Below are 9,653 nucleotides of genomic sequence, written 5' to 3' on the forward strand. Positions count from 1 at the left end.
TGAATGGCATCATTACATAGAAATCGTGTCTGACACTGAAGGGTGAAACACATCAGCAAATGTCTGGTTGAAATTCTAGAGTGACACAAAATGACCTGAACATGGTGATTATCAATTTTCACCCCAGAAAATAAATTGATTTTCAATTGCACAATGCTATAAAAAAAGTGTTATGTGATTGAATTTCTTGGCAAAAATACTTAATATGCTGCCATTTCATCTGGAGAATATGAAATAAAATGACAGAAAGAAATACTGGTTTGAGGGATATAAAAGAAACATAAAGACAGTAAAATATTTAAATTGAGCAACAAACAATCTGTTGGAGGAGGTCAGTGAGTCGAGTAGCATCTGTGAGGAGCAAGGAATTGTCAAAGTTTTAGGCTGAAACCTTGCATCAGACCCGCTGGGTTCCTCCAACAGATTGTTTGTTGCTCCAGATTCCAGCATCTGCAGTCTCTTGTGTCTCCAAAATACTTAAATTATTTGATTTATTTAAATCTCCAATGATAATTAAAACCTAAGGGAATGAGATTCCATTGTTCTCAATTTTCAATCTCAGTGATTTCCTTTGTCTGTAATTAAGGCGTTCATTCTGTTGAAAGTACAGTTTTGTACATATGTATTAAGTTAGACAACAGCTTCTCACTATTCCATGTCTCTCAGCAAAAAAATACCATTTATTACGCAGCTTTTGAAAGACTAGAGGATCTTGGACACAATCACATTTTTTTTCTGGGGTGGAGCCATTCATCTTAGAAACTGACCTCCAATTGGCTGAAAACTGATTGCAAAAGTACTTATGAATCTATTCTGCTACAAACATTGATTCTTGACCTGAAGGCCAGAAGGACAAATCCTGGTTAATCATGAGGCATTTTGCCAGATGACACTGGACAAGCAAATACCTTATGAAGTATGCATCAGCAAAGGTTAGTGAGAGAGAGAATAAAAAGGAAAAAGGGTGAATTAAATAAAAAATAGAAGCAGAAGTAGACCATCTGGTCTCTCATGTCTGCTCCACCATTCAATAAGATCATGACTGATCTTTTATCTCAAAACTGCTTTCCTGCACGAACACTATTAACCTTAATTTCCTTAACACTGAAAAGTCTATCAATCTCTATCTTGAACATACTCAGCAAATAAACCTGCACAGTAATCTTCGGTAGAGAATTCCAAAGATTCACAGTTGTCTGGCCGAAGAAGTTTCTTCTCATCTCAGTCCTGAATAGTCGACCCCCAATTTTGAGACTGTGACCCTGAATCCCTGGTTCTAGACACCCAAGACAGGTACATAAAATTCCAGTTGATGTCTCACCAGGACCCTGTATAATTGTAATCAGACACTTTACACTTGTAATCAAATTCTCTTGCAACACCCTTGGCTTTCCTATTGATTGCTATACCTGCATGATTACTTTCAGTGATTTGTGTACTTGGATACCCGGGTCCCTCAGAAAATCAATACTTTTCAATCTCTCACCAATTAAAAAACACTCTGCTTCTCTTCCACCAACAAAGGTGACCTTATTTTTCCATATTATATTCCATCTGCTGTGCCCTTGCCCATTCACCGGGCCCTTGAAGTTTCTCCAAATCCATGCCACTACATTACTCCAATCCATGTCAAAAAAGTGTTTTTTTTAATAACCTCTTGCATAGCACCTTGTAGAGAGGCCTATTGAAAGTCCAAATACACCACATTGACTGGTTCCCCCTTATCTATACTGTTGTTACAACTTCAAGAAAGTCTAATATGTCAAACATGATTTTCCTTTCATGAACCTGTCGAATCCTGTTACAATTTTATGAGAGCCCTATTTTTGTTTCCTTAATATAGTGAAACTTTCATAATCTGACACACTCATAACTTTGTGGTGCTGGACTAGTCGATTTTCTCGACTACTGGATGTTGTTTCACATTAGTATCCTGCAATGTTATGCAGTGTTATAATACATTTCCCAGTGAACCAGGTAAGTTTAAAAGGAGTATGGGAAGTGGAACCTAGATCAATTTAAGGAAAGTGGGGGAATTGAGGCCCTATCAGGCGGAAGGGAGTGCAGGAACTGGAGCTTGGTTTGTGGAAGAAGGCATACCAATATCTCTACATTCTTAGAAGTTTAAGGAGATTGGGTATCTCATCGAACACTCTGACAGGCTTCCACAGATGTGCAGTGGAAAGCATCCTGACCGGCTGTGTCACAGCCTGGTATGGAAACTCCAATGCACAAGAATGCAAGAGGCTACAGAGAGAGGTAGACTTACCCAGTTCCATCATGGGTACAGCTCTCCCACCATCGAGGGCATATACAAGAGGCGAGGCCTCAGGAAGGCAGCATCCATCATCAGGAACCCCTACCAACCGGGCCATGTCCTCTTCTCGATGCTGCCATCAGGCAGGAGTTACAGGAACCTGAAGACCCACACCTCAAAGTTCAACAACAGCCTCTTCCCCACTGACATCACGTTCTTGAACGGACCTGGGAAATCTGAACACTACCTCGGACTATATATTTTTTCTCTCTCTCAGTCTTGTATTGGTGTCATTATGTTTATTTTGCACACATGTAAGTTATGTATTATTTATGTTAATTTAAGTTTTTGTTAACTTATGTTTGTCCTTGTCTTTTAATGTACTGTGCTGCTGCAGCAAAAATTTTCATGGTGTTTATTTACCCTGTATGCCTATGACAACAATAAACTTGAAGTTGAACTTGATCTTGGAAAGGGAGCGTGGGGACCAGGCTCCATTGTATTAGAGGGAATGTGGGAACAGGGACCCAAGTGAAAGGAAAGGGAGTGTGGAAACTGGAATGCCAGTGAGTGAAAGGGGACATTGGAAATGGGACCTTGGTGAGTTGGATGGTAGCACAGGAACTGGGGTCCCAGTGAGACGGAAGGGAGCATGGCAAACATTACCTGGTGAGCTAGATACCAAACCATCGTGATTTCCAAATGGTTGGATAGCAGATTATTGGAGTTTTAGTGTAATAGATTCTAGAATTTTGCCACCACTGATGTTAGACTAACTGCCTAGTTGCTACATTTTCTCTCTTCCTCCTTTCTTAAATAGTGTCAAATTCGGTGCAGGGAGAGTGACAGAAAGAATGACTGGACATAAAGAGAGAAAAGAAAAAAAACAAACTGAATGCACAGCTTAAGATTTTTAAATTCAGAAAATCTCTCAGAACACAGTTCTACCTACAGTTGAAGATTTTGGCAGAATTGTAATACAGTAGGACAACAGCCCCAACTATCAGAGGTAGGTTTAATTTCTTCTATGCACAAGGTGAACCAGATTCCCTCTGTACATTAACATTTTGTATTCTCTCACCATTTAACAGTACTCTGCACTTCTATTCTTCTTACTAAAGGGAGAGGTCAATCAGGAATGGAAATCTGGCTGTAAACATCTAAAGCACAGAGAACTGGGAACACTCAGCAGGTCAGGCAGCATTTGTGAAGCGAGAAACTTAGTTAACATTTCAGGTTGATATCTTTTCATCAGAACTTTCTCTCCCTTCAGATGCTGCCCTCTCTTCTGAACGTTTCCAGCATTTTCTATTTTAGTTTCAGATTTCTAACATGTGTAGCAATTATATTGTAATTATATTAAAGCATGTTTTACTAAATGTTCAAATTCATTTCAAACAGTATTAGCTTAAAACTACAGGGAAAAAAACAGCAATTTTTAGCTGCAATCCAATTAAAACAAAATGTTTAGAGATGCTGAATGTATAATTCTTCAAGACTGTGTCTTATCTTTAATAAACAAACTACAAGCAACCCCCATGTCACAGCCATTTGGGTAATGGAAATTCACCCTTACAGAATTCACAAATCACTACCCAGAAATTTGAGATATGGAAATAAAATTTGCTCTCAAGGAATTTATGTGGGATAAAAATATAAACAAACAGAAAATTTATTCTTCTATCCAGTCGTGTTTCTTGACATATTCTCAGATGACACAGCTTTGCATTACAGAAAATTACAATATGGACCACTTTCTAGGAATATAACACCCCCCAGCACCACCCCCTAATGCATGGGTTGCCTGTATTTGTTCTTTGCATAGTTGAGCATTGCTTCTATCGATATATTTACATTAAAATTTAATTAAAACCTTCTAATTCTGGATTAATAAACCTAAGCAATTAATAACTACAATCACACTTCAAAGCAACTTAGAAACATTGAGCCATATCACTCATAAGTTTGTGAAATCATGAGCTGACAGAACACTTAACTGATCTTAAATCAGCTCAAAACCAAAAACAACATTCAATCATTTCAAAAATAATAAATGTGTATCCATAAATGAAAATTAAAAAAAATTAAACCACCATACGCTTATAAAACAGATGGTAATACATCAATGATTTGGAATGAGGTGATGGAGTGTTTACAATGCTAGGTGGCAGTATAAGTTGTGATGGTGCAGAGAGGCTCCAAAGAGGTAGTTAAGCTATGTGAATGAGTGAGTTCATGGCACATACAATTACATATAAATATTAATGCCTTTATGAATACAATGTGACACCATCCCTTTTGATAATAAAAATAGAAAAAATAGTGGAAGATTGAAAGGCATTGGTATTCAGAGGGAGCTGGGTTTCCTAGCACACAAATCACAGTAATTTAGTAAGTAGGTACAGCAAGCAGTTAGGAAGGCAAATGATACATTGGCCTTTATTGCAGAAGGACTTGAGCACAAGAGTAAAGACATCTTACTGCAATTACAGAGGGCGCTGGTGAGACTATATCTGAAATTGTATATACAGGTCTGATATCCATGCTTAAGGCAGTATATATTTGCAATAGATGCAGCACTGTGAAATTTCACCAGAATGATTCCTGGAATGGGGAGATGGGGGATTGTATTAAAGGAAGAAATTAAGCCCAGATGTTTCAGTCCCAGCAGCCTGAGCAACAGAGGGGAGGAGCCAGCAGCATTTTAAAAGTTGTTTCTCAGGTATAAAAGGGAAGCAGGCTCTAGTAGAGTGGCCATTTTTGGGAGGGGCTGTGTTTGAGTTGTAAGGGTTTTTGGCTGAGTAGCAGAAACAGGTAGGTGTAGGAAGGGTTTTCCTTGGAATTACTCTCCCTATTAAAGTAGCTGGGATGGCAGTTTGGGCAGTGGCGTGCTCTTCCTGCAGGATATGGGCGATCAGGTAGACTGCCTGTGACCCTGATGACTTCAGCTGTAGGAAGTGTGCCCAGCTGCAGCTCCTGGCTTATCACATTAAGGAAGTGGAGTTGGATGTACTTAGGATTGTCTGAGAGCATCATAGAGAAGATTTTTAGTGAGGTGGTCACACCTAATGTGCAGATAGTTAGATGACCACTAGGAAAGACAGTGAGTAGGCAGGCAGTGCAAAATTCCCCTGTTGCCATTCCTCTCAGCAACAAGTATATCCTTTAGTTACTGGTGGTGGGGGGAAATGACCTATCAGGGCACAGTAGTAGCAGCCAGATCAGTGGCTGGCCCTGAACTTTGGCAGGGAAAGGTAAAGTCAGACAGAGCAATAGTGATAGGAAACTTAATAGTTAGGGGGAACAGACAGGAGATTCTGCAGCTACAAAAGAGATGCCAGGATGGTGTGTTGCCTCCTGGGTGCCAGGGTTGAGGATATCTTGGAGTGGCTGCAGAATATTCTTAAGTGGGAGGGTGAGCAGCCAGAGTGATGTAAAGTACTCATTTTGGACCTTGCTTGCATTCTGTCTCCAAGCACATGTTCCCTCCCTTATCCTTGATGTACTCTCTCCCTAGTTATCCTCTTGCTGCATATATAGAATGCCTTGGGATTCTCTTTAATCCTACCTGCTAAGGACTTTTCATGGCCCCTTCTGGCTCTCCTAATTCCTTGAGTTCTTTTCTAGCTTATTTATACTCAAGGGTTCTGTTTGATTTGAGCTTCCTAGACCTTGCATGCAGACACATCCTTTGTCTTCCCTTATTCTTGCCTCCTTCCCCCATCCTGATGAAGGGTCTCAGCCTTAAATGTTGACTGTTTACTTCCCTCCATGGATGCTGCCTGACCTGCTGAGTTCCTCCAGCACTTTTTTGTGCATTGCTAAACCTTGCACGTGCTTCCTATTTCTTGACTAAATTCACCCCCTCTCTTGACATCCAAGGTTCCCTTGCATTACCGTCCTTGTCCTTACTGGAACATACAGAACTGCCAGTCCTGTACTCTGTGCCGTTGGTCTTTAAACACCTTCCACATGTCAGATATGGACTTGCCCAAAAACAGCTGTTCCCAATTAACTCTCCCTAGTTCCTGCCTAATACTCTTGCAATTGCCCTGCTCCAATTTAATACTCTCCCACAAGGTCCATACTTATCCTTGTCTATGAGCTATCTTAAAACTTAAGGAGTTGTGGTCACTGTTTGCTAAATGTTTTACCACTGAAAGGTCTGTCACCTGGCCAAGATCTTTTCCCAACACCAGGTCCAGTATGGCCCCTCCTCTCATTGGATTATCTACATACTGATTTAAGAAACTCTCCTGGATGCACCTAACAAATTCTGCCCTGTCTAAACTTCTCACTAAGGATGTCCCAGTCTATATTGGGGTAGTTCAAGTCACCCACAACAACTGCCCTGTTGTTTTACACCTTTCCCTAACCTGCCTGCATACCTGTTTGTCATTGTCCCAATGGCTATTGGGGGGGTCTGTAGTATAATCCCATCAGAGTGATTGCATCTTCCTTATTTTTGAATTCTACCCATGTAGACTCAGTGGATGAGCCCTCCTTTACGTCCCCTCTGAGTACAGCTGTGGTATTGTCCCTGATTTAATAATGCAACTTCCTCCCTCTTTATCTTTTCTAAAACATTAACACCCTGGAACATTAAGCATCAAGTCCTGTGCCTCTCTCAACCAAGTCTCTGTAATACCCACAACATCATATTTTCATGTACTGATCCATGCTCTGAGTTCATCACCCTTACCCTTAATACCCCTAGCATTAAAGTAAATGCACTTCAACCTGTCTGTCCCATTAAGTCTATAACCTTGCTCCTGCCCGTTCCTCCTAATGGACGCTGGTCATGACACTGCCCTTCCTTTCATTCCCTCCATTTTCTATCTGGTGCTGTGGTTCCCATCCACCTGCCAAACTAGTTTAGGATATCGGTTCCCCTTCAGTTAAGGTGCAACCTGTCCCTCTTGTACAGGTCGTCCCTCCTCAGAAGAGCTTCCAATGATCCAAGAACCTGAAATCCTGACCCCTCTGCACCATTTCCTCAGCCATACATTCATCTGTTCTATCTTTCTACTCCTGCCCTGACTAACATGTGGCACTGGAAGTTATCCAGAAATTACTACCTTTGAGGTCCTGCTTTTCAGCCTCTTTCCTAAATCTCTGTACTCTCTGACATCTACCTACGTAATTGGTGCCAATGTGCACCATGACTTCTGGCTGTTCAATGAGTTTACCTTTCATAGACTGCCAAGTGTCAAGCCACGTGAGTCCATCACATCCAGTTCCTTGTGCTCTGACATTGTTCAGCAATCTCCTGTGTAGAACATTATTGAAAGCCCCATGAAAATCAAAATACTTCTCATTTATTTGAGTTGATGGATCCTCAAAGAAATTAAATGATTTTCTTTTCATAAATCAACACCAGGTTTACACACACATTCAACAGAATTAGAGGTGATCTCATTGATATACAAAATCTTTGTGGTTTGAAAGCTACATAGAAAGATAAAGTAGAAGTCACTCTTTTCTGGTAACCATGTATCTTTATTCCCTTAATATCCACAATTATGCTGTCTTTTTACAAGTGGCAGGTAGTGAGTAGCTGACTACTGCAGGGATAAGTGCTTGGGCTTCAGCTATTCACAATATCCATCAATGATTTGGAATGAGGGGTGCAAAATCTCTAAGTTTGCACATGACACAGCTTGGCATGCTTGTTGAAGAAGGGGGTGTGAGATGATGGAGTGTGAAGAGGATGCAAGGAGGCTCCAAGAGGATTTAGATGAATTGGTTGAGTAGATAAATGCAGGGCTGATGCAATTTAATGTGGATAACTGGGAGATGCTAAAAATGGAAAGACAGTTTATTACCTGAATAGTGATAGACTGGGAAAAGGTATGCTGCTGGAAGCAAATGTTCAGATGCAGCAAGCAGTCAGGAAGGCGTATACTATGTTGGCCTTCATTGCAGGAGGATTGGAGTACAGGAGCAAGGATGCCTTGCTGCAGCTCTACAGGGCCTTGGACCCCATTTGGAGTTTTGTGTGGAAGTTTGGCCTCCTTTTGTGGGAGGATGTCACCAAAGACTCTTGCAAATTTCTACAGATGTACAGTGGAGAGCATTCTGACTGGTTGCATCGCCGCCTGGTATGAAGGCTCTAATGTGCAGGATCGAAAGAGGCTGTAGAAGGTTGTAGACTCAGCCAGCTCCATCATGGGCACAACCCTCCCTGCCATCTAGGACATCTTCAAGAGGTGGTGCTTCAAGAAGGTGGTATCCATCATTAAGGACCCTCACCACCTGGGATATGCCCTCTTCACATTACTACCATCGGGAGGAGTTATAGAAGCCTGAAGACTGACACTCAATGTTTCAGGAACAGCTGCTTCCCCTCGGCCATCAGATTTCTGAATGGTCCATAAACACTAGCTCATTATTCCTCTCTTGCACTATTTATTTATTTTTGTAACTTGTAGTAATTTTTGTCTGTCTTGCACTGTACTGCTGCCACAAAACCACAAATTTCACGACATGTCAGTGCTAATAAACCTGATTGGTATTGGTTTATTATTGTCACTCGTACTGAGATACAGTGAAAAACTTGTCTTGCATACGGTTCGTACAGATCAATTCATTACACAGTTCTGATTCTTTCCATGGAGGGTTTGCAATGAAGGTTTACTAGATTGATTCCTGACTTGAGGGGACTGATGTATCAGGAGAGATTGGGTCGGATAGGCTTGTGTTCACTGTCATATGGAAGATTGAGAGTGTCTCTCTCAGCAACTTATAAAATCCTTACAAGACTAAGCTGGACAGGCTAGATACAGGGAAGATGTTCCAGATGACTGGAAAGCCCAGAATCGGGGATGTCATTTGGGTCTGAAGTTTCTTCAATCAAAGGATGGTGCATTCTCTCCCACATAATGTAGAGGAGACCAAGTCATTAAATATCCTCAAGTAGGAGGGAGATGTATTTCATTAATGTCAAAGGGATCAAGGATTTAGAGAGAAGGCAGGACTGGAATTTTGAAGTGGAATAAAAATAGAAAATGCTGAAAATATTCAGCCGGTCAGGCTGCATCAGTGGGAAGAGAAACAGAGTTAACTTTTCAGATAGGTCAGAACTTTCTTCGACCTGTAAGATCAACACTTTCTCTCTCTGCAGATGCTGCCCCTGACCTGAGTGTTTCCAGCATTTTCTATTTTAGATTTCCAGCACCTGCAGGTTTTTGATTTATCACTTACGTATTAAAGTGGATGTGGAGCCGGGATGGCGTTGAACGGCGGAGCTGCTCCCGTTTTCTGATTCTATCGGCCCGAAGTTCTGAGGCACTTCGATTCAGGGCGACAGCCTGAAAAACCTTCTTCAGCCTTGGCGTCCAGCCCCGGGGAGGAAGCGGTTCCAACCGCCAGGGGCGGGGACTAGTTTGAGTGACGC

General features: G+C 41.4%; 1 long non-coding RNA gene across 1 annotated transcript in view; it reads right to left on the reverse strand.

The window, feature by feature from the left end:
- LOC127578002 (uncharacterized) overlaps positions 1-9,603 on the reverse strand; it is a 38,279-nt gene extending 28,676 nt beyond the window's left edge. The window contains exon 1 of the long non-coding RNA XR_007957467.1: positions 9,461-9,603. This is a non-coding gene — a long non-coding RNA (uncharacterized LOC127578002). The remainder of the gene's footprint in view (positions 1-9,460) is intronic.
- Positions 9,604-9,653: the final 50 nt, after the last annotated feature.

Source organism: Pristis pectinata, chromosome 14 (genome assembly GCF_009764475.1).
Source record: "Pristis pectinata isolate sPriPec2 chromosome 14, sPriPec2.1.pri, whole genome shotgun sequence".
Classification (NCBI taxonomy): Eukaryota; Metazoa; Chordata; class Chondrichthyes; order Rhinopristiformes; family Pristidae; genus Pristis; species Pristis pectinata.